General features: G+C 51.0%; 1 pseudogene; it reads left to right on the top strand.

Moving 5' to 3' along the window:
• LOC139255898 (uncharacterized) overlaps positions 1-11962 on the top strand; it is an 81741-nt pseudogene extending 69779 nt beyond the window's left edge.
• The last annotated feature ends 13144 nt before the right edge of the window (positions 11963-25106 follow it).

Raw genomic sequence — 25106 nt, 5'->3', positions numbered from 1 at the left:
CGCTACCCAAAGCCGATGATCTCTTTGTGACATTAGCAGGGGAAAAGGCGTTCACCAAGCTGGATCTAACCTCTGCTTACATGACCCAGGAGCTGGCTGAGTCGTCGAAAAAAATTAACATGTATTAACACACACAAGGGACTGTTTTTGTATCACAGGTGTCCGTTCAGGATCTGCTCAGCTGCAGCCATCTTCCAAAGGAACATGGAGAAATCAGTTCCACGCACCGTTGTATTTCAGGATGACATCACTGGTCACGACAACACCGAACACCTGCACAACCTGCAAGAGGTTTTAAGTCGACTAAACAGAGCTGGACTCCAGCTGCAACGATCCAAGTATGTCTTCCTGGAGCCAGAGGTAGAATTCCTGGGGAGGAAGATTGTGACAGCATCAGGCCCATGGACTCGAAGACAGAGGCCATCAAGAATGCACCCAGACCACGAAATGTAATGGAGCTGCGCTCGTTCCTGGGACTCCTCAACTATTTTGGTAACTTTCTTCCAGGGTTGAGCACCTTGCTCGAACTATTGCACAAGTTGCTACGCAAGGGAGATGACTGAGTTTGGGGTCAAAATGAAGAGGCCGCCTTCAAAAAGATCAGAAACTTGCTGTGTTCGAACAAGTTGCTTGTATTGTATGACCCAGTTTTAGCATGTGACACGTTGGTGTATGGTGTCGGGTGTGTTTTACAACAAGCAAATGTAGCGGACAAACTCCAACTGGTTGCATATGCGTCTAGAAGTCTATCCAAGGCCGAAAGAGCCTACAGTATGGTCGAGAAGGAGGCTTTTGGCCTGTGTCTATGGGGTAAAAAAATGCACCAGTATTTGTTTGGATTCAGGTTCGAGTTAGAAACCGACCACAAGCCCCTAATCTCACTGTTTTTAGAAAGCAAAGGCATAAACACCAATGCTTCATCATGAATCCAAAGATGGGCATTAACACTGTCGGCCTATGATTATACGATCTGCCACAGGCCAGGCACTGAGAACTGCGCAGATGCCCTCAGCCGGCTACCGTTGCCCACCATCGGGGTGGAAATGGCATAGCCTGCAGATCTGTGCCTGGTCATGGATGTCTTCGAAAGTGAAAAGTCCCGTAATGGTCTGCAGATCAGGACCTGGACCAACGAGGACCCTGTGTTATCTCTTGTAAAAAGTTGCGTCCTCAATGGGGGCTGGTCAGCGATCCCAAGAGAAATGCAAGACGAGATAAAGCCGTTTCACCATCGTAAAGACGACATGTCCATCCAACCGTATTGCCTCTTATGGGGCAAAAAAAGGCAGGGCAACCTTCATACGCGACCTACACATAGTCCACCTAGGCATAGTCATGATAAAAGCTATCGCCAGGTCCCACGTCTGGTGGCTCGGCATTGACTCGGACTTGGTGTACTAGTGTGACACTTGCTCACAATTGAGCAATGCCCCCAAGGAGGCTCCACTTAGTCTGTGGTCCTAGCCCTTAAAACCATGGTCCAGGATCCACGTAGATTATGCGGGGCCCTTTCTAGGAAAAATGTTCTTCGTTGTAGTGGACACCTACTCTAAGTGGATCGAATGTGTAATAATGGCATCCAGCACGTACACCGCCACCATTGAAAGCCTCAGGCTTGGCTTGGCTTGCCCAACATTCTGGTCAGCGACAATGGTCCGTGTTTCACCAGCTCGAAATTCAATGAATTCATGACCCGCAATGGCATCAAGCATGTCAAGCCCGTATCCAACGGCTAAGCGGAGCGGGCAGTCCAAACCATAAAGCCGAGCTTGAAACCCGTCACGGAAGGATCCTTACAAACCCGCCTATCCCGGGTGCTGATCAATTACAGGACACGACCCCACTCGCTTACTGGTGTCCTCCCTGCGGAGTTACTAATGAAACGTGCACTCTCCTTAGTCCACCCTGACCTCAACAATCAGGTAGAAAGCAGGTGTTATTGGCAAAACATGTACCATGATCGCACGGCTGTATCACGCGACACCACTGTTTGTGCTGAATCACGGTCATGGCCCCAAATGGGTCGCTGGCGTTGTTTTAGCCAAGGAGGGAAATAGAGTGTTTGTTGTCAAACTGCTTAACGGACAAATGTGCAAAAAGCATTTGGACCAGACCAAATTGCGATTTACAGGTAACCAGGAACTACAGGGAGAGGACCTTACCTTCAGCGATCCACCTGCACACACCAATCAGCAATAGACCCAGCTGCCAACCACGAGGATGATCTCACCATCTCCACCAGTCCTGTCAGACCAACAGCGCTGCAAGACAGCAGTGGCCTGACCAACTCACCCATGCCAGAAGTGACATTCAGACAATCAACCAGGGAGTGCAGAGTTCTGGATCACCTCAACCTATAACTAACTCGCATCAAAGACGTTGGGGGGTGAATGTTGTCATATATGTATACTCTGTGTATGTACTATGCTGGTACCACTAGAGAGTGCAACTGTGGGAACCCAGCAGGAGCTGCATAAAAAGCTGGTCAGCACGCGGTGAAGGCACTCTGCATTTTGACTAAAGAGACTAAGGTCACAGCAGTTCAAGCAGAGCACTAGGCCTCGTGGAGTTATTCTACAGATAAGCAGAGACATATTAGGTGGGAGGGAGGAGAGAGAGATAGGGGAGGGAGGAGAGAGACGGGAAGGAGGAGAGAGATAGGAGGAAGGAGAGAGACTGGGGGTTGGGGAAGGGAGATAATGGGAGGGGGCAGAGACTGGGAGGGAGGGGGAAGAGAGAGACTGGGGGTAGGGGGAAGAGAGAGAGAGATTGGGGTGGAGAGAGAGAGAGAGAAAGAGAGACGGGGGAGGAGACAGAGAGAGAGAGAGAGAGAGAGAGAGAGAGAGAGAGAGAGAGAGAGAGAGAGACTGGGGGGGGGGGGGAGAGAGAGAGAGAGAGCGAGAGAGACTGGGGGAAGCGTGCGAGAGAGAGAGACTGGGGCGGGGAGCGAGAGAGAAAGAGAGACAGGGGGGGAGCGCGAGCGACTGGGGGGGGGGAGAGAGACAGAGAGTGAGACTGGGGGGAAAGAGAGAGAGAGAGAGAGACGGGTAGAGACAGAGAGAGAGAGAAAGAGACTGGGGGAGAGAGCGAGACTTGAAGGAGGGAGGAGAGAGGCTGCGGGGGTGTGGAGAAGAGAGACTGGGTGGGGAGAGTGAGACTGCAGGAGAGAGGGACTGGGGGGTGAGGGGGAAGAGAGAGAGAGACTGGGGGGAGAGAGAGAGGCTGGGGGTACGAGAGAAAGAGAGAGACTGAGGGGAGCGAGAGAGAGAGTGTGACTGGGGGTGAGAGAGAGAGACGGGGTGAGACAGAGAGGGCGAGAGAGAGAGAGGAGGAGACTGGAAGAGACAGAGAGAGAGAGACTGGGCGGGGGGGGGGGAGAAAACAGAGAGACTGGGGGCTAGAGAGAGACTGGTGAAGTGGGGGAAAGACAGACTGTTGGGGGGTTGGCGGTGGATAATAAAGAGACTGGGGGATGGGGGGAGAGAGAGACTGGGGAGGGGGGGGGGAAGAAAGGAAGACTTGGGGGTGGGGGAGAGAGAGAGAGAGAGAGAGAGAGAGAGAGAGAGAGAGACTGAGGGGATAGAGAGCAACTGGGGAGGGGAAGCAAGGGACTGAGGGGGAGAGAGAGACTGGGGGGATAGAGAGAGAGAGAGAGAGAGAGATTGGAGGAGAGGGAGAGAGCAAGACAGGGGGAACAGAGCGACTCGGGGGGGAAAGAGAGAAGAGAGAGAGACTGAGGGGTTGGTGAAGAGAGAGGCTGGGGGCGGGGGGTGGAAGAGAGAAAGACTTGGAATTTTTGGGAGAGATAGAGACTGGGGGGGATAGAAAGCAACTGGAGAGGGGAAGTAAGGGACTGAAGGGGAGAGAGAGATTGTGTGGAAGAGAGAATGGGGGGGTAAGAGAGAGAAAGTGGGGGAAGAGAGAGACGGGAGAGGGGGAAGAGTGACTGGGGGCATGGAAGATAGAGACTGGTTGGGGGGGGGGGGGGAAAGAGAGAGAGAAACTGGGAGAGAGAGAGACTGGGTGGAGAGAGAGAGAGAGAGAGAGAGAGAGAGAGGGAGACTGGAGGAGAGGGAGAGCAAGACGAGGGAAATAGAGAGACTGTGGGGGTGGAGGATAAAGGGACTGGGGGTGGGGTGAGAGACGGGAGGAGAGAAGAGAGAGAGACTGGGGATTGGTGAAGAGAGAGACTTGGCGGTGGGGGAAAGAGAGAGAAACTGGGGAGAGAGAGAGACTGGGGGAGAGGGAGAGAGAGCAAGACGGGGGAAACAGAGAGACTGTGGGGTGGAGGATAAAGGGACTGGGGGTGGGGAAAAGAGAGAGACTGGTTGGGGGAGAGAAGAGAGAGAGAGACTGGGGATTGGTGAAGAGAGAAACTGGGGGGGGGGGAAAGAGAGAGAGACTTGAGGGTGGGGGAGAGAGAGAAACTGCGGGGAGAGAGAGAGAGAGAGACTGGGGGAGAGAGAGAGGGACTGAGGGGTAGAGAAGGAGTGGGGGGGGGGAGAGAGACTGAGGGGGAAGAGAGAGACTGTGGGGGGGGGGGGAACATAGGGACATAGGGAGACTGGGGGAAGAGGGAGAGAGAGACTGGGAGGAGGGAGAGAGTGAGACTGGGAGGAGGGAGAGAGCGAGACTGGGAGGAGGGAGAGAGCGAGACTGGGAGGAGGGAGAGAGCGAGACTGGGAGGAGGGAGAGAGCGAGACTGGGAGGAGGGAGAGAGCAAGACTAAGGGGAGGGAGGAGAGAGACTGGGGGTGGAGGGCAGGAGAGGGACAAGGGTGGGGCGGAGAGAGACGTGCAGAAGAGAGACTGGAAGGGAGAGAGAGACTGGGAGGGAGAGGAAAGAGAGAGGGGGAGAGGAAAGAGAGAGACTGGTGGGGAGGGGGAAGAGAGAGACTGGTGGGGAGGGGGAAGAGAGAGACTGGGGTGGGGGAGATAGAGAGACAGGGGTGAGGGAGCGAGACTGCACGGAGGAAGGAGAGAGACTGGGGGGGAGGAGAGAGACGGCAGGGAGGGGGAAGAGCGAGACTGGGTAGGGAGAGGGTGTTATATATGTAAACTTGTATATCTCATAATCCCTTGGGTGCACAGGTATTTAAGGAGGCCTCACAGGTTGGAGAGGCACTCTGGAGACCTGCAAGAAAAGACTAAGGTCACACTTTAGTTTGAGCACAGTGTTCAGTCTGACTCTTTCTCCATACATAACAACTGGCGATGAGATACAGATAGTGAACACAATGATGCAGTGGGCAGCCTGGAGAAATTCTCAGATGGAGATGATTGGGAAACTTTTGTGGAGTGACTCGACCAATGCTTCACAGCCAACGAGTTAGATGGGGAAGAGAACGCTGCCAAACGAAGGGCGATCCTCCTCACCGTCTGCGGGGCACCAACGTATGTCACCATGAAGAATCTGCTCACTCCAGCGAAACCCATGGAGAGATCATACGATGATTTGTGCACACTGGTCCGAGAGCATTTGAGCCTGAAGGAAAGCGTTCTGATGGCGAGGTACTGGTTTTACACCTAAAAAGGTCTGAAGGCCAGGAATGGCGAGTTATATCGTTGAGCTAAGAAGCCTTGCAGGACATTTCGAATTTGAAGGATATTTGGAGCACATGCTCAGAAACTTTTTCGTACTAGGCATTGGCCACAAAACCATACTTCGCAAACTTTTGACTGCAGAGACCCCAACCTTGAGTAAGGCCATAGCGATAGCTCAGGCGTTCATTGCCGCCAGTGACAATACAAAGCAAATCTCTCAGCACACAAGTGCTGCTACAAGTACTGTGAACAAAGTGATGTTATTTTCGAATTACAACGTACAGGGCAGGTCACACAAGCCTGCAGCTGCACGTCCGCAGATGTCTCAGAGTCCACCATCAAGGGTGATGAATGCAAGGCCATTAACACCTTGCTGACGCTACAGGGGTGATCATCGTTTCCATTCATGCCGATTCAAAGGGTACATTTTCAAGGGCTGTGGAACAATGGGATACCTCCAATGAGTGTGCAGGCGAGCTGCAAATCTTGTAAACCTGCAAACCACCATGTTTCAGAGGAGGACAGATCCATGGAGGATCACGACGAACCAGAGCCTCAGACCGAGGAGGCAGAGGTACACATTCAGCATGAATTGTCCCCCGATAATGCTGAATGTTGAACAAAATGGTCTCCCGGTGTCAATAGAACTGGACACTGGCGCAAGCCAGTCCATCATGGGCAAAAAGACTTTCGAAAGGTTATGGTGCAACAAGGCCTCAAGGCCAGTCTTAACTCCAATTTGTTCGAAACTAAGAACTTACACGAAAGAACTGTTTCCCGTAATTGGCAGTGCCATCGTAAAAGTCTCATAAGATGGAGCGGTGCACAAACTACCACTCTGGGTGGTACCGCGCTGCTCGACAGGAGCTGGCTGGGAAAGATACGCTGGAACTGGGACGACGTCCGAGCGCTATCACCAGCTGACAATACTTTGTGTGCCTGGGTCTTAATCAAGTTCCCTTTGCTGTTTGAACCAGACATCAGGAAATTCCAAAGAGCAAAAAAGTGAAGATCCACCTAATTCTGGGGGTGTGACCCATCCATCACAAGGCGAGAACAGTACCGTGCATGATGAGAGAAAGGGTAGAGATCGAGCTAGACTGGCTGCAACGAGAGGGTATCATTTCACCGATCGAGTTCAACGAGTGGGCCAGCCCGATTGTTCCTGTTCTCAAGGGAGATGGCACCGTCAGAATCTGTGGTGATTACAAAGTGACCATCAATCATTTCTACCAAAGGCCGATGACCTCTTTGCAATGCTGGCGGGAGGAAAGACGTTCACGAAGCTGGATCTGACTTCGGCCTACATGACACAGGAAATGGAGGAATCATCGAAGGACCTCACCTGCATCAACACGCACAAAGGTCTTTTTATTTATAACAGGTGCCCATTTGGAGTTTGATCAGCAGCGGCGATATTCCAGAGAAACATGGAAATCTTACTGAAGTCGGTTCCACAAACCGTGGTCTTCCAGGACGACATCTTGGTCACAAGTCGGAACACAGTCGAGCATCTGCAGAACCTGGAGGAGGTTCTTAGTCGACTCAACCGCGTGGGGCTCAGGTTAAAATGCTCGAAGTGCGTTTCCTGGCACCTGAAGTGGAGTTCTTGGGAAGGAGGATTGTGGCGGACGGCATCAGGCCCACCAATGCAAAGATGAAGGCAACTGAGAAGGTACATAGAAACATAGAAACATAGAAAATAGGTGCAGAGTAGGCCATCCGGCCCTTCAAGCCTGCACCACCATTCAATAAGATCATGGCTGATCATTCACCTGAGTACCCCTTTTCCACCTTCTCTCCATATCCCTTGATCCCTTTAGCCATAACTAACTCTCTCTTGAATATATCCAATGAACTGGCATCAACAATTTCCCGCGGTAGGGAATTCCACAGGTTAACAACTCTCTGAGTGAAGAAGTTTCTCCTCATCTCAGTCCTAAATGGCTTACCCCTTATCCTTAGATTATATCCCCTGGTTCTGGACTTCTCCAACATCGGGAACATTCTTCCTGCATCTAACCTGTCCAGTCCCATCAGAATTTTATATGTTTCTATGAGATCCCCTCTCATCCTTCTAAACTCCAGTGAATACAGGCTCCAGTGAATTTAGTCGATCCAGTCTCTCCTCATATGTCAGTCCTGACATCCCGAGAATCAGTCTGGTGAACCTTCGCTGCACTCCCTCAATAGAAAGAACATCCTTCCTCAATAGAAAGAATATTCCAGGTGAAGCCTCACTAAGGCCCTGTACAACTGCAATAAGACCTTCCTGCTCCTATACTCAAATCCTCTAGCTATGAAGGCCAACATACCATTAGCCTTCTTCACCGCCTGCTGTACCTGCATGCCAACTTTCAATGACTGATGTACCATGACACCCAGGTCTCGTTGCACCTCCCCTTTTCTGAATCTGCCACCATTGAGATAACATTCTACCTTTGTGTTTTTGCCACCAAAGTGGATAACTTCATATTTATCCACATTATACTGCATCTGCCACGCGTTTGCCCATTCACCTAACCTGTCAAAGTCAACCTGCAGCCTCTTAGCGTCCTCCTCACAGCTCACACCGCCACCCAGCTTAGTGTCATCTGGAAACTTGGAGATATTACACTCAATTCCCTCATCCAAATCATTAATGTATATTGTAAAGAGCTGGGGTCCCAGTACTGAGCCCTGTGGCACCCCACTAGTCACTGCCTGACATTCTGAAAAGGACCCATTTATCCCGACTCTCTGCTTCAAGTCTGCCAACCATGTCAGTACACAATACCATGTGATTTAATTTTGCACACCAATCTCTTGTGTGGGACCTTGTCAAAAGCCCTTTCAAAGTCGAAATACACCACATCCACTGGTTCTCCCTTGTCCAATCTACCAGTTACATCCTCAAAAAATTCTAGAAGATTTGTCAAGCATGATTTCCCTTTCATAAATCCATGCTGACTTGGACCGATCCCGTCACTGCTTTCCAAATGTGCTGCTATTTCATCTTTAATAATTGATTCCAACATTTTCCCCACTACCGATGTCAGGCTAGCCAGTCTATAATTACCAGTTTTCTCTCTCCCTCCTTTCTTAAAAAGTGATCTTACATTAGCTGCCCTCCAGTCCATAGGAACTGATCCAGAGTCGATAGACTGTTGGAAAATGATCACCAATGCATCCACTATTTCTAGGGCTACTTCTTTAAGTACTCTGGGATGCAGGCCATCAGGCCCCGGGGATTTATCAGCCTTCAATCCCATCAATTTCCCTAACACAATTTCCCACCTAATAAGGATTTCCTTCAGTTCCTCCTTCTCACTAGACCCTCGGTTCCCTAGTATTTCCAGAAGGTTATTTGTGCCTTCCTTCGTGAAGACAGAACCAAAGTATTTGTTTAACTGGTCCGCCATTTATTTGTTCCCGATTATAAATTTATCTGAATCTGACTGCAAGGGACCTATGTTTGGTTTCACTAATCTTTTTTCTCTTCACATATCCATAGAAGCTTTTGCAGTCAGTTTTTATGTTCCCAGCAAGTTTCCTCTCATACTCTATTTCCCCCCTCCTAATTAAACCCTTTGTCCCCCTCTGCTGTATTATAATATTCTTTCAGTCCTCAGGTTTGTTGCTTTTTCTGGCCAATTTATATGCCTCTTCCTTTGATTTAACACTATCCTTTTGAGGATGTAACTGGTAGAGTGGACAAGGGAGAACCAGTGGATGTGGTGTATTTGGAATTTCAAAAGGCTTTTGACAAGGTCCCTTGCGGCTAAAGGGATCAAGGGGTATGGAGAGAATTGGTGTGCAAAATCAAAGCACATGGCATTGGGGGTAATGTACTGATGTGGATAGAGAGAGCTGGTTGGCAGACAGAAAGCAGAGAGTCGGGATAAACAGGTCCTTTTTAGAATGGTAGGCAGTGACTAGTGGAGTACTGCAGGGCTCAGTGCTGGGATCCCTGCTCTTTACAATATACATTAATGATTTAGATGAAGGAATATCTCTACGTTTGCAGACGACACTAAGCTGGGTGGCAGTGTGAGCTGTGAGGAGGACGCTAAAAGGCTGCAGGGTGACTTGGACAGGTTAAGTGAGTGGGCAAATGCATGGCAGATGCAGTATAATGTGGATAAATGTAAGGTTATCCACTTTGGGGGCAAAAACACAAAGGCAGAATATTATCTGAATGGCGGCAGATTAGGAAAGAGGGAGGTGCAACGAGACCTGGATGTCATGGTTCATCAGTCATTGAAAGTTGGCATGCAGGTACAGCAGGCGGTGAAGGCGGCAAATAGTATGTTGGCCTTCAAAGCTAGGGGATTTGAGTATAGGAGCAGGGAGGTCCTACTGCAGTTGTATAGGCCTTGGTGAGGCCTCACCTTGAATATTGTGTTCAGCTTTGGTCTCCTAATCTGAGGAAGGATGTTCTTGCTATTGAGCGAGTGCAGCGAAGGTTCAACAGACTGATTCCCAGGATGGCGGGACTGACATATGAGGAGAGACTGGATCAACTGGGCCTTTATACACTGGAGTTTAGAAGGATGAGAGGGGATCCCATAGAAACTTACAAGATTCTGACGGGACTGGACAGGCTAGATCGGGAAAGAATGTTCCCGATGATGGGGAAGTCCAGAACCAGGGGACGCAGTCTTAGGATAAGGGGTGGGCCATTTAGGACTGTGATGAGAAGAAACTTCTTCTCTCAGAGAGTTGTTAACCTGTGGAATTCCCTACCGCAGAGAGTTGTTGATGCCAGTTCATTGGATATATTCAAAGGGATTTAGATATGGCCCTTGCGGCTAAAGGGGTCAAGGGGTATGGAGAGAATTAGGAAAGGGGTACTGAGGGAACGATCAGCCATTGAATGGTGGTGCAGGCTCGAAGGACCGAATGGCCCACTCCTGCACCTATTTTCTATGTTTCCTTGGATTTAACACTATCCTTAATTTCCCTTGTTAGCCACGGTTGAGCCACCTTCCCCGTTTTATTTTTACTCCAGACAGGGATGTACAATTGTTGACCGAGGCCACAGAACATGACGGAGCTGCGGTCATTTCTGGGACTCCTGAACTACTTTGGTAACTTCTTACAGGGTCTCAGCACACTGTTAGAACCACTGCATGAAAAGGGGATGAATGGGTTTCGGTTTGGGGCAAAAGCCAAGAAAATGCCTTTGTAAAAGCGAGAAAATTGTTATGCTCAAACAAATTGCTTGTGTTGTATGATCCATGTAAATGTTTGGGACTACCATGTAATGTGTCGTCATATGGCGTCAGGTGTGTATTGCAACAAGCTAATGATTTCGGGAAACTGCAACCGGTTGCTTATGCATCCAGGAGCCTGTCTAAGGCTGAGAGAGCCTACAGCATGATTGAGAAAGGAGTGTTAGCGTGTGTCTATGGGGTAAAGAAAATGCATCAATACCTGTTTGGGCTAAAATTCGAATTGGAAACTGACCATAAGCTACTAATATCCCTGTTTTCTGAGAGTAAAGGGATAAATACCAAAGCATCGGCCGACATCCAGAGATGGGTGCTCACGTTGTCCACATACAACTACGCCATCCACCACAGGCCGGGCACAGAAAACTGCGCCGATCCTCTCAGTAGGCTGCCATTGCCCACCACGGGGGTGGAAATGGCGCAGCCAGCAGATTTTGACATGGTTATGTAAGCATTTGAGAGTGAGCAATCATCCGTCACTGCCTGGCCCATCAAAACCTGGATGAGCCAGGACCCCTTATTATCCCTAGTCAAAAGCTATGTGCTTCACGTTTAAGTAAAACTGCAATATTAAACAGATAGGATTCTTGTAGGTTCAAGCAGAGACAAACAAGCAAGCTAGCTTAGTTAATTGGGCAGCTAGTTAAAAACTGGTTCCCTAAATAGGCCAGTGAGTTAGTCAGGAACAGTATAAAAAGAGGGAACTTGGTGCAGTCTTGCTCGGAGTGCAGTGGTAGGTCAGAGTGCAAAGGTAAGTGGGAGAGTTGGGCAAGTGGGAGCGGGAGGTATTGCTTTGTCTTGTTTTCCCCACCAGTGCTGACTCCCCAACCTGGGAGGAAAAGAAAACTAAGTGTGACGTCACAGCAAGAGGTTCGGGGATGTCGGAGCGGCCTATAAAGGCCAGCTGGTGCAGCTGCAGCAGGGAGAGAAGACAAAAAAAGTAGAGAGAGATCGAAAGGTGACGTCACAGCCAAGGGGGTAAGTGATTGGCTGGCGATTGGTGAGTAGTTTTTTCTTTTTCTTTCCTTTATCAGTAAGTAACCTTTAGCATTATTGTTGCCAAATAAGTTAATCTGGGGGTTAATTCATGGCAGGAGAGCTTCCAGTGTCCCTGACGACTACATATGCGGGAAGTGTATCCTCCTGAAGTTGCAGCTCCTGAAAGACCGCATTGTGGCACTGGAGCTGCGGGTGGATTCACTCTAGAGCATCTATGATGCTGAGAATGACGTGAATAGCACGTTTAGTGAGTTGATCTTACCGCAGGTAAAGGTTACACAGCCAGATAGGGGATGGGTGACCAACAGGAAGAGCAGTGGAAGGAACGTAGTGCAGGGGTCCCCTGCGGTCATCCCTGTGCAAAACAGATACACCGCTTTGGGTACTGTTGAGGCGGATAACTCATCAGGAGAAGGCAGCAGCAGCCAAGTCCATAGCACCGTGGGTGGCTCTGCTGCACAGGAGGGCAGGAAAAAGAGTGGGAGAGCTATAGTGACAGGGGATTATATTGTAAGGGGAATAGATAGACGTTTCTGCAACCACAACCGAGACTCCAGGATGGTATGTTGCCTCCCTGGTGCAAGGGTCAAGGATGTCTAAGAGCGGGTGCAGGACATTTTGAAGGGGGAGGGTAAACAGCCAGTTGTCGTGGTGCATATAGGTACCAACAATATAGGTAAAAAAATGGGATGAGGTCCTACAAGACAAATTTAGGGAGCTAGGAGCTAAATTAAAAAGTAGGACCTCAAAAGTAGTAATCTCAGGATTGCTATCAGTGCCACGTGCTAGTCAGAGTAGGAATCGCAGGATAGCTCAGATACGTGGCTTGAGGAGTGGTGCAGAAGGGACGGATTCAAATTCCTGTCACATTGGAACCGGTTCTGGGGGAGGTGGGACCAGTACAAACCGGATGTTCTGCACCTGGACAGGATGAGAACCAATGTCCGAGGGGGAGTGTTTGCTAGTGCTGTTGGGGAGGGGTTATACTAATATGACAGGGGGATGGGAACCTCTGCAGGGAGACAGAGGGAAGTAGAATAGGGGCAGAAGCAAAAGATAGAAAGAAGAAAAGTAAAAGTGGAGGGCAGAGAAACCCAAGGCAAAAAGCAAAAAGGGCCACATTACAGCAAAATCCTAAGGGGGCAAAGGGCGTTAAAAAGACAAGCCTGAAGGCTCTGCGCCTCAATGTGAGGAGTAATTAGAATAAAGTGGATGAATTAACTTCACAGATAGCAGTTAACGGATATGATGTAATTGGTATCACGGAGATATGGCTCCAGAGTGGCGAAGGCTGGGAACTCAACATCCAGGGGTATTCAACATTTAGGAAGGATAGACAGAAAGGAAAAGGAGGCGGTGTGGCTTTGCTGGTTAAAGAGGAAATTAATGCAATAGTCAAGAAGGACATTAGCTTGGACAATGTGGAATCTGTATGGGTAGAGCTGCGGAATACCAAAGGGTAGAAAAAGCTAGTGAGAGTTGCGTACAGACCACCAAACAGTAGTAATGAGGAAGGGGATAGCATCAAACAAGAAATTAGGGATGCGTGCAATAAAGGTACAGCAGTTATCATGGGCGACTTTAATCTACATATTGACTGGGCTAACCAAACTGGTAGCAATGCGGTGGAGCAGGATTTCCTGGAGTGTATTAGGGATGGTTTTCCAGACCAATATGTCGAGGAACCAACTAGAGGGCTGGCCATCCTAGACTGGGTGATTTGTAATGAGAAATGACTAATGAACAATCTTGTTGTGCAAGGCCCCTTGGGGAAGAGTGACCATAACATGGTAGAATTCTTTATTAAGATGGAGAGTGACACAGTTAATTCAGAGACTAGAGTCCTGAACTTGGGGAAAGGTAACTTCAATGGTATGAGACGTGAATTGGCTAGAATAGACTGGCGAGTGATACTTAAAGGGTTGACGGTGGATAGGCAATGGCAAACATTTAAAGCTCACATGGATGAACTTCAACAATTGTACATCCGTTGCTAACACGGGAAATTAAGGATAGTGTTAAATCCAAATATAAATTGGCCAGAAAAAGCATCAAACCTGAGGACTGGGAGAATTTTGTAATACAGCAGAGGAGAACAAAGAGTTTAATTAGGAGGGGGAAAATAGAGTATGAGAGGAAGCTTGCTGGGAACATAAAAACTGACTGCAAAAGCTTCTATAGATATGTGAAGAGAAAAAGATTAGTGAAGACAAATGTAGGTCCCTTGGAGTCAGATTCAGGTGAATTTATAATGGGGAACAAAGAAATGGTGGACCAGTTAAACAAATACTTTGGTTCTGTTTTCATGAAGGAAGACACAAATAACCTTCTGGAAATACTAGGGGACCGAGGGTCTAGTGAGAAGGAGGAACTGAAGGAAATCCTTATTAGGTGGGAAATTGTGTTAGGGAAATTGGTGGGATTGAAGGCCGATAAATCTCCGGGGCCTGATAGTCTGCATCCCAGAGTACTTAAGGAAGTGGCCATAGAAATAGTGGATGCATTGGTGATCATTTTCCAACAGTCTGTCGTTTATGGACTGGAAGGTAGCTAATGTAACACCAATGTTTAAAAAAGGAGGGAGAGAGAGAAAACGGGTAATTATAGACCGGCTAGCCTGACATCAGTAGTGGGGAAAATGTTGGAATCAATTATTAAAGATGAAATAGCAGCACATTTGTAAAGCAGTGACAGGATCAGTCCAAGTCAGCATGGATTTATGAAAGGGAAATCATGCTTGACAAATCTTCTAGAATTTTTTGAGGATGTAACTAGTAGAGTGGACAAGGGAGAACCAGTGGATGTGGTGTATTTGGGCTTTCAAAAGGCTTTTGACAAGGTTCCACACAAGAGATTGGTGTGCAATATCAAAGCACATGGTATTGGGGGTAATGTACTAATGTGGATAGAGAATTGGATGGCAGACAGGAAGCAGAGAGTTGGGATAAATGGGTCCTTTTCAGAATGGCAGGCAGTGACTCGTGGTGTACCACAGGGCTCAGTGCTGGGATCCCAGCTCTTTACAATATATATTAATGATTTAGATGAAGAAATTGAGTGTAATATCTCCAAGTTTGCAGACGACACTAAGCTGGGTGGCAGTATGTGCTGTGAGGAGGATGCTAAAAGGCTGCAGGATGACTTGGACAGGTTAGATGAGTGGGCAAATGCATGGCAAATGCAGTATAATGTGGATAAATGTGAGGTTATCCACTTTGGTGGCAAAAACACGAAGGCAGAATATTATCTGAATGGCGGCAGATTAGGAAAGGGGGAGGTGCAACGAGACCTGGGTGTCATGGATCATCAGTCATTGAAAGTTGGTATGCAGGTACAGCAGGTGGTGAAGGCGGCAAATGGTATGTTGGCCTTCATAGCTAGGGGATTTGAGTATAGGAGCAGGGAGGTCTTACTGCAGTTGTACAGGGGCGTTCTTGCTCTTGAGCGAGTGCAGCGAAGGTTCACCAGACTGATTCCCGGGATGGCAGAACTGACATATGAGGAGAGATTGGATCAACTAGGCCTTTATACACTGGAGTTTAGCAGGATGAGAGGGGATCTTATAGAAACTTACAGGATTCTGACAGGACTGGACACGCTAGATGCGGGAAGAATGTTCCCGATGATGGGGAAGTCCAGAACCAGGGGACACAGTCTTAGGATAAGGGGTAGGCCCTTTAGGACTGAGATAAGAAGAAACTTCTTCACTCAGAGAGTTGTTAACCTGTGGAGTTCCCTACCGCAGAGAGTTGTTGATGCCAGTTCATTGGATATATTCAAGAGGGAGTTAGATATGGCCCTTGCGGCTAAACAGATCAAGGGGTATGGAGAGAAAGCAGGAAAGGGGTACTGAGGGAATGATTGGCCATGATCTTATTGAATGGTGGTGCAGGCTCGAAGGGCCGAATGGCCTACTCCTGCACCTATTTTCTATGTTTTGATATCTCTATGTAACACACCAGGCAGCCCAGCAAGTCCAGTTGCACAGCAGCCCAGCGAGGATCCAACAAATGATTCAACAATACCAGCTTTCACACCGAGACGATCAACCTGGGCAAGAAGGGTCGCCGATCGACTCATATTGTAAATAGTTGCACAATTGACTTTGGAGCGGTGTGGGGGGGGGGGGGGGGGGGGTGGGGAGTGTTGTTATATATGTAAACTTGTATTTACTCTGTATAGCCACCATAGGGCTGATCCCCAGGAGTCCCAAGGAATCCCATAATCTCTTGGGAGCACAGGTATTTAAGGAGGCCTCACAAGTTGGAGAGGCACTCTGGGGACCTGCAACAAAAGACTAAGGTCGCACTTTACTTTGAGCTCAGTGTTCATTCTGACTCTTTCTCCATAAATAACAGAGGGGAAGAGAGAAAATGGCGGGAGGGAGATAGAGAGACTGGTGGAGGGGGAGAGGGAGAGACTGGCAGAGGAGCGACAGAGAGAGAAAGAGACTAGGGGGAGGGAGAGAGAGAGAGAGAGTGTAGGACTGGGGGTAGAGAGAAAGAGAGACTGGGGGGGCAGGGAGGAGAGTGACTGGAGGGGAGGAGAGAACTTGCGAGGGGGAGGAGGGAGACTGGGGGGGGGGGCTCGGGGAAGGAAGATACTCGGGGTGGGGGGGGGGGGGAAGAGAGACTGGGGTGAAGGGGGAAGAGAGAGACTGGAGGGAGGGAGAGAGAGACTGGGGCGAGAGAGAGAGAGAGAGAGAGATTGGGGGGGAAAGAGAGAGACGGGGGGACAGCTAGAGAGAGATGAAGAGAGACAGTGGCAGGGATGGATAGAGAGTGAGGGAGAGACTGGGGGGGGAGAGAGAGAGAGATGTGGGGGGAGACAGACAGACAGAGAGAGAGAGAGAGAAAGATTGTGGGGAGAGAGAGGTAGAGACTGGAGGAGAGGGAGAGAGAGAGAGACTGGGTGTTGGGGCAGAGAGACTGCGGGGGCAGAGGGAGACTGGTGGAATCGGGCTAGGGGAGACTGTGGGGGTGGAGGATAAAGGGACTGGGGGTGGTGGAAGAGAGAGACTATGGGGGGGCGGGGGAGATGTCATGTATCCTACATGGCTAATGTTGATACTATCACAAGGTATGCACAGCAGTGGCCTACTATAAAAGGCAGGCCACCAGGTGTGATCCTCACTCTGGCATTAACAAATAAAGGACTAAGGCCACTACAGTTCAAGTACAACACATTGCTTCGTGGAGTCATTATTAGAGCATTTAAGGACACAACAATTGGCGACGAGATTATGAACTTTCACACGAAAATGGCCACCCTTGGTACGTTGCAGCAGTTCGCCACTGGTGATGATTGGGTCGATGATTTCTTCATAGCAAATGACCTGGCAGGAGACGACCCGGCCGCACTGGCTGATAAGCGCCAAGCTATCTTGCTAGCCAGTTGTGGGCCCACCGTCCATGGCCTCGTTAGGGACTTGCTGGCACCAGCGAAGACAATGACCAAGATGTACACTGAGATCATAACCCTGATCCATGAGCAACTTAAGCCCAAGGAGAGCATCCTCACAGCCAGACACCGGTTCTACACCCACCGAAGGCCAGGAAATCATGAAATACGCCGCAGACCTCAGGAGGCTGGCGGCACCGAGAGAGTTCGGCAACCACCTCAACGAAGCGCTGCGGGACATTTTTGTCATTGGAATCGGCCATGAGGGCCTTCTTCATAACCTACTGTTGGCGGATACCACAGTCACACTGCAGAAGACCATCTCCGTCAGCCAGGCATTCATGACCTCGACCTGCGGCTCTAGGCAGATGACTCACCCTCAGGACTCAAACCCGGCAGGTACTTTGTACAGAGTGGCGATGTTTAGAGGCTGGACTGTAGAATGCGAACCGTCAAACACGTCCCCACTCAACATCATACCCTTCGCCACTCAGCATCAAATCCTTCCTAATCAGCATCAAACCCTTCCCCACTCACCATCAACCCCTTCCAGACGCTGCGTCAAACCATTCCTCACTCACCATCAAACCCTTCCCCGCTCACCATCAAACCTTTCCCTACTCACCATCAGACCCTTCCCCACTCACCATCAGACCCTTCCCCACTCACCATCAGACCCTTCCCCACTCACCATCAGACCCTTCCCCACTCACCATCAGACCCTTCCCCACTCACCATCAACACTCCATTCACCATAAAACCCTTCCCTGCTCACCAAAAAACCCTTCCCCATTCATCGTCAACCCTCCATTTACCCTCAAACCCTTCCGCACTCACCATCAATTACATCACCACTCACCATCAAAACGCGACTGACCATCAAACCTTTCCCGCCTCACCATCAAACCCTTCCGGATGCACCATCAAATGCCCTCCCCCACTCCCCATCAAACCCTTCCCCACTCCCCATCAAACCCGTCCCCACTCCCCATCAAACCCGTCCCCACTCCCCATCAAACCCGTCCCCACTCCCCATCAAACCCGTCCCCACTCCCCATCAAACCCGTCCCCACTCCCCATCAAACCCGTCCCCACTCCCCATCAAACCCGTCCCCACTCCCCATCAAACCCGTCCCCACTCCCCATCAAACCCGTCCCCACTCCCCATCAAACCCGTCCCCACTCCCCATCAAACCCGTCCCCACTCCCCATCAAACCCGTCCCCACTCCCCATCAACACTCCATTCACCCTCAAACTCTTCCACACTGACCATCAAACCCTTCCAGACTCACCATCAATCCCTTCCCCACTCACCATCAATCCCTTCCCCACTCACCATCAAACTCTTCCCCACTCACCAAAAAAACCCTTCCCCACTCACCAAAAAAACCCTCCATTCACCATCAAACCATTCCCCACTCACCATCAACCCCTTGCAGACTCACCATAAATCCTTCCCCACTTACCATCAAATCCTTCCCCATTCACCATTAACTGCTTCCCCATGCAACATGAAACCCCCACTCACCATCAACCCCTTCCCCACTCACCATCAAACCCTTCCAGACTCACCAGCAAACCCTTCCGCACTCACCATCTACACTCCATTCACCATCAAACCCTTCCCCGCTCACCAAAAAACCCTTCCCCATTCATCGTCAACCCTCCATTTACCCTCAAACCCTTCCGCACTCACCATCAAATGCCCTCTCACCATCAAACCCTTCCAGTTTACCATCAAATCCTTCACCGCTCACCATCAAATCTTTCCCCGCTCACCATCAAGCCTTTCCCCACTCACCATCAAACCTTTCCCCACTCACCATCAAACCTTTCCCCACTCACCATCAAACCTTTCCCCACTCACCATCAAACCTTTCCCCACTCACCATCAAACCTTTCCCCACTCACCATCAAACCTTTCCCCACTCACCATCAAACCTTTCCCCACTCACCATCAAACCCTTCCCCACTCACCATCAACTGCTTCCAGACTCACCATAAATCCATCCCCACTTACCATCAAATCCTTCCCCATTCACCATTAACTGCTTCCCCACTCAACATGAAACCCCCACTCACCATCAACCCCTTCCCCAATCACCATCAAACCCTTCCAGACTCACCAGCAAACCCTTCCCCACTCAACCATCAACCCTCCATTCACCATCAAACCCTTCCCCACTCAACATGAAACCCCCACTCACCATCAACCCCTTCCCCGCGCACAATCAACCCCTTCCCCGCGCACCATCAACCCCTTCCCCGCGCACCATCAACCCCTTCCCCGCGCACCATCAAGCCCTTCCCCGCGCACCATCAAGCCCTTCCCCGCGCACCATCAAGCCCTTCCCCGCGCACCATCAAGCCCTTCCCCGCGCACCATCAAGCCCTTCCCCGCGCACCATCAAGCCCTTCCCCGCGCACCATCAAGCCCTTCCCCGCGCACCATCAAGCTCTTCCCCGCGCACCATCAAGCCCTTCCCCGCGCACCATCAAGCCCTTCCCCGCGCACCATCAAGCCCTTCCCCGCGCACCATCAAGCCCTTCCCCGCGCACCATCAAACCCTTCCCCGCTCACCATCAGCACTCCATTCACCATCAAACCCTTCGCCACTCAGCATCAACACTCCATTCACCCTCAAACTCTTCCACAGTGACCATCAAACCCTACCAGACTCACCACCAAACCCTTCCCCACTCACCACCAAACCCTTCCCCACTCACCACCAATCCCTTCCCCACTCACCATCAATCCCTTTCCCACTCACCATCAATCCCTTCCCCACTCACCATCAATCCCTTCCCCACTCACCATCAATCCCTTCCCCACTCACCATCAATCCCTTCCCCACTCACCATCAATCCCTTCCCCACTCACCATCAATCCCTTCCCCACTCACCATCAATCCCTTCCCCACTCACCATCAATCCCTTCCCCACTCACCATCAAATCCTTCCCCACTCACCATCAAATCCTTCCCCACTCACCATCAAATCCTTCCCCACTCACCATCAAATCCTTCCCCACTCACCATCAAATCCTTCCCCACTCACCATCAAACTCTTTCCCGCTCACCAAAAAATCCTTCCCCATTCATCGTCAACCCTCCATTTACTATCAAACCCTTCCCCACTCACCATCAAACCCTTCCCCACTCACCATCAAACCCTTCCCCACTCACCATCAAACCCTTCCCCACTCACCATCAAACCCTTCCCCACTCACCATCAAACCCTTCCCCACTCATCATCAAACCCTTCCCCACTCATCATCAAACCCTTCCCCACTCATCATCAAACCCTTCCCCACTCATCATCAAACCCTTCCCCACTCATCATCAAACCTTTCCCCAATCACCATCAAGCACTTCCCCACTTACCATCAAACCCTTCAAAACGCACCACAAACACATCCCCACTCACAACAAACCCTGCCCCACTCACAATCAAACTCTTCCCCATTCACCATCAAACCCTTCCCCACTCACCATCAACATTCCATTCACCATCAAACCCTTCCCCACTCACCATCAACACTCCATTCACCCTCAAATTCTTCCCCACTGACCATCAAACCCTTCCAGACTCACCATCAATCCCTTCCCCACTTACCATCAAATCCTTCCCCATTCACCATTAACTGCTTCCCCACTCAACATGAAAAACCCACTCACCATCAACCCCTTCCCCACTCACCATCAAACCCTTCCAGACTCACCAGCAAACCCTTCCCCACTCAACCATCAAGCCTCCATTCACCATCAAACCCTTCCCCGCTCAACATGAAACCCCCACACACCAGCAAATCCTTCCCCACTCAACCTGAAATCCCCACTCACCATCAACCCCTTCCCCACTCACCATCAAACCCTTCCCCACTCACCATCAAACCCTTCCCCACTCACCATCAAAACCTTCCCCACTCACCATCTACACTCCATTCACCATCAAACCCTTCCCCGCTCTCCAAAAAACCCTTCCCCGTTCATCGTCAACCCTCCATTTACCATCAAACCTTTCCCCACTCACCATCAAATCCTTCCCCACTCACCATCAAACCTTTCCCCAATCGCCATCAAACCCTTCAACACGTACATCAATCCCTTCCCCACTCACCATCAAACCCTTCCCCACTCACCATCAAACCCTTCCCCACTCACCATCAAACCCTTCCCCACTCACCATCAAACCCTTCCCCACTCACCATCAAACCCTTCCCCACTCACCATCAAACCCTTCCCCACTCACCATCAAACCCTTCCCCACTCACCATCAAACCCTTCCCCACTCACCATCAAACCCTTCCCCACTCACCATCAAACCCTTCCCCACTCACCATCAAACCCTTCCCCACTCACCATCAAACCCTTCCCCACTCACCATCAAGCCCTTCCCCACTCACCATCAAGCCCTTCCCCACTCACCATCAAGCCCTTCCCCACTCACCATCAAACCCTTCCCCACTCACCATCAAACCCTTCCCCACTCATCATCAAACCCTTCCCCACTCACCATCAAACCCTTCCCCACTCACCATCTACACTCCATTCACCATCAAACCCTTCCCCGCTCACAAAAAAACCCTTCCCCATTCATCGTCAACCCTCCATTTACCCTTAAACCCTTCCGCACTCACCATCAATTCCTTCACCACTCACCATCAAACCTTTCCCCGCTCACCATCAAACCTTTCCCCGCTCACCATCAAACCTTTCCCCGCTCACCATCAAACCTTTCCCCGCTCACCATCAAACCTTTCCCCGCTCACCATCAAACCTTTCCCCGCTCACCATCAAACCTTTCCCCGCTCACCATCAAACCTTTCCCCGCTCACCATCAAACCTTTCCCCGCTCACCATCAAACCTTTCCCCGCTCACCATCAAACCTTTCCCCGCTCACCATCAAACCTTTCCCCGCTCACCATCAAACCTTTCCCCGCTCACCATCAAACCTTTCCCCGCTCACCATCAAACCTTTCCCCGCTCACCATCAAACCGTTCCCCGCTCACCATCAAGCCCTTCCCCGCTCACCATCAAGCCCTTCCCCGCGCACCATCAAGCCCTTCCCCGCGCACCATCAAGCCCTTCCCCGCGCACCATCAAGCCCTTCCCCGCGCACCATCAAGCCCTTCCCCGCGCACCATCAAGCCCTTCCCCGCGCACCATCAAGCCCTTCCCCGCGCACCATCAAGCCCTTCCCCGCGCACCATCAAGCCCTTCCCCGCGCACCATCAAGCCCTTCCCCGCTCACCATCAACCCCTTCCCCGCTCACCATCAAGCCCTTCCCCGCTCACCATCAAGCCCTTCCCCGCTCACCATCAAGCCCTTCCCCGCTCACCATCAAGCCCTTCCCCGCTCACCATCAAGCCCTTCCCCGCTCACCATCAAGCCCTTCCCCGCTCACCATCAAGCCCTTCCCCGCTCACCATCAAGCCCTTCCCCGCGCACCATCAAGCCCTTCCCCGCGCACCATCAAGCCCTTCCCCGCGCACCATCAAGCCCTTCCCCGCTCACCATCAAGCCCTTCCCCGCTCACCATCAAGCCCTTCCCCGCTCACCATCAAGCCCTTCCCCGCTCACCATCAAGCCCTTCCCCGCTCACCATCAAGCCCTTCCCCGCTCACCATCAAGCCCTTCCCGCTCACCATCAAGCCCTTCCCCGCGCACCATCAAGCCCTTCCCCGCGCACCATCAAGCCTTCCCCGCTCACCATCAAGCCCTTCCCCGCTCACCATCAAGCCCTTCCCCGCTCACCATCAAGCCCTTCCCCGCTCACCATCAAGCCCTTTCCCGCTCACCATCAAGCCCTTCCCCGCTCACCATCAAGCCCTCTTCCCCGCGCACCATCAAGCCCTTCCCCGCGCACCATCAAGCCCTTCCCCGCGCACCATCAAGCCCTTCCCCGCTCACCATCAAGCCCTTCCCCGCTCACCATCAAGCCCTTCCCCGCTCACCATCAAGCCCTTCCCCGCTCACCATCAAGCCCTTCCCCGCTCACCATCAAGCCCTTCCCCGCTCACCATCAAGCCCTTCCCCGCTCACCATCAAGCCCTTCCCCGCGCACCATCAAGCCCTTCCCCGCGCACCATCAAGCCCTTCCCCGCGCACCATCAAGCCCTTCCCCGCGCACCATCAAGCCCTTCCCCGCGCACCATCAAGCCCTTCCCCGCGCACCATCAAGCCCTTCCCCGCTCACCATCAATCCCTTCCCCGCTCACCATCAATCCCTTCCCCGCTCACCATCAATCCCTTCCCCGCTCACCATCAATCCCTTCCCCGCTCACCATCAAATCCTTCCCCGCTCACCATCAAATCCTTCCCCGCTCACCATCAAATCCTTCCCCGCTCACCAAAAAATCCTTCCCCATTCATCGTCAACCCTCCATTTACTATCAAACCCTTCCCCACTCACCATCAAACCCTTCCCCACTCACCATCAAACCCTTCCCCACTCACCATCAAACCCTTCCCCACTCACCATCAAACCCTTCCCCACTCACCATCAAACCCTTCCCCACTCACCATCAAACCCTTCCCCACTCACCATCAAACCCTTCCCCACTCACCATCAAACCCTTCCCCACTCACCATCAAACCCTTCCCCACTCACCATCAAACCCTTCCCCACTCACCATCAAACCCTTCCCCACTCATCATCAAACCCTTCCCCACTCATCATCAAACCCTTCCCCACTCATCATCAAACCCTTCCCCACTCATCATCAAACCCTTCCCCACTCATCATCAAACCCTTCCCCACTCATCATCAAACCCTTCCCCACTCATCATCAAACCCTTCCCCACTCATCATCAAACCCTTCCCCACTCATCATCAAACCCTTCCCCACTCATCATCAAACCCTTCCCCACTCATCATCAAACCCTTCCCCACTCATCATCAAACCCTTCCCCACTCATCATCAAACCCTTCCCCACTCATCATCAAACCCTTCCCCACTCATCATCAAACCCTTCCCCACTCATCATCAAACCCTTCCCCACTCATCATCAAACCCTTCCCCACTCATCATCAAACCCTTCCCCACTCATCATCAAACCCTTCCCCACTCATCATCAAACCCTTCCCCACTCATCATCAAACCCTTCCCCACTCATCATCAAACCCTTCCCCACTCATCATCAAACCCTTCCCCACTCATCATCAAACCCTTCCCCACTCATCATCAAACCTTTCCCCAATCACCATCAAGCACTTCCCCACTTACCATCAAACCCTTCAAAACGCACCACAAACACATCCCCACTCACAACAAACCCTGCCCCACTCACAATCAAACTCTTCCCCATTCACCATCAAACCCTTCCCCACTCACCATCAACACTCCATTCACCCTCAAACTCTTCCCCACTGACCATCAAACCCTTCCAGACTCACCATCAATCCCTTCCCCACTTACCATCAAATCCTTCCCCATTCACCATTAACTGCTTCCCCACTCAACATGAAAAACCCACTCACCATCAACCCCTTCCCCACTCACCATCAAACCCTTCCAGACTCACCAGCAAACCCTTCCCCACTCAACCATCAAGCCTCCATTCACCATCAAACCCTTCCCCGCTCAACATGAAACCCCCACACACCAGCAAATCCTTCCCCACTCAACCTGAAATCCCCACTCACCATCAACCCCTTCCCCACTCACCATCAAACCCTTCCCCACTCACCATCTACACTCCATTCACCATCAAACCCTTCCCCGCTCTCCAAAAACCCTTCCCCGTTCATCGTCAACCCTCCATTTACCATCAAACCTTTCCTCACTCACCATCAAATCCTTCCCCACTCACCATCAAACCTTTCCCCAATCACCATCAAACCCTTCAACACGTACCACAAACCCATCCCCACTCACCATCAAACCTTTCCCCACTCACCATCAAACCCTTCCCCACTCACCATCAAACCCTTCCCCACTCACCA

The sequence above is a fragment of the Pristiophorus japonicus genome, chromosome 3 (assembly GCF_044704955.1).
Source record: "Pristiophorus japonicus isolate sPriJap1 chromosome 3, sPriJap1.hap1, whole genome shotgun sequence".
Lineage (NCBI taxonomy): Eukaryota > Metazoa > Chordata > Chondrichthyes > Pristiophoridae > Pristiophorus > Pristiophorus japonicus.
This window is presented reverse-complemented; position numbering and strand designations above follow the sequence as displayed.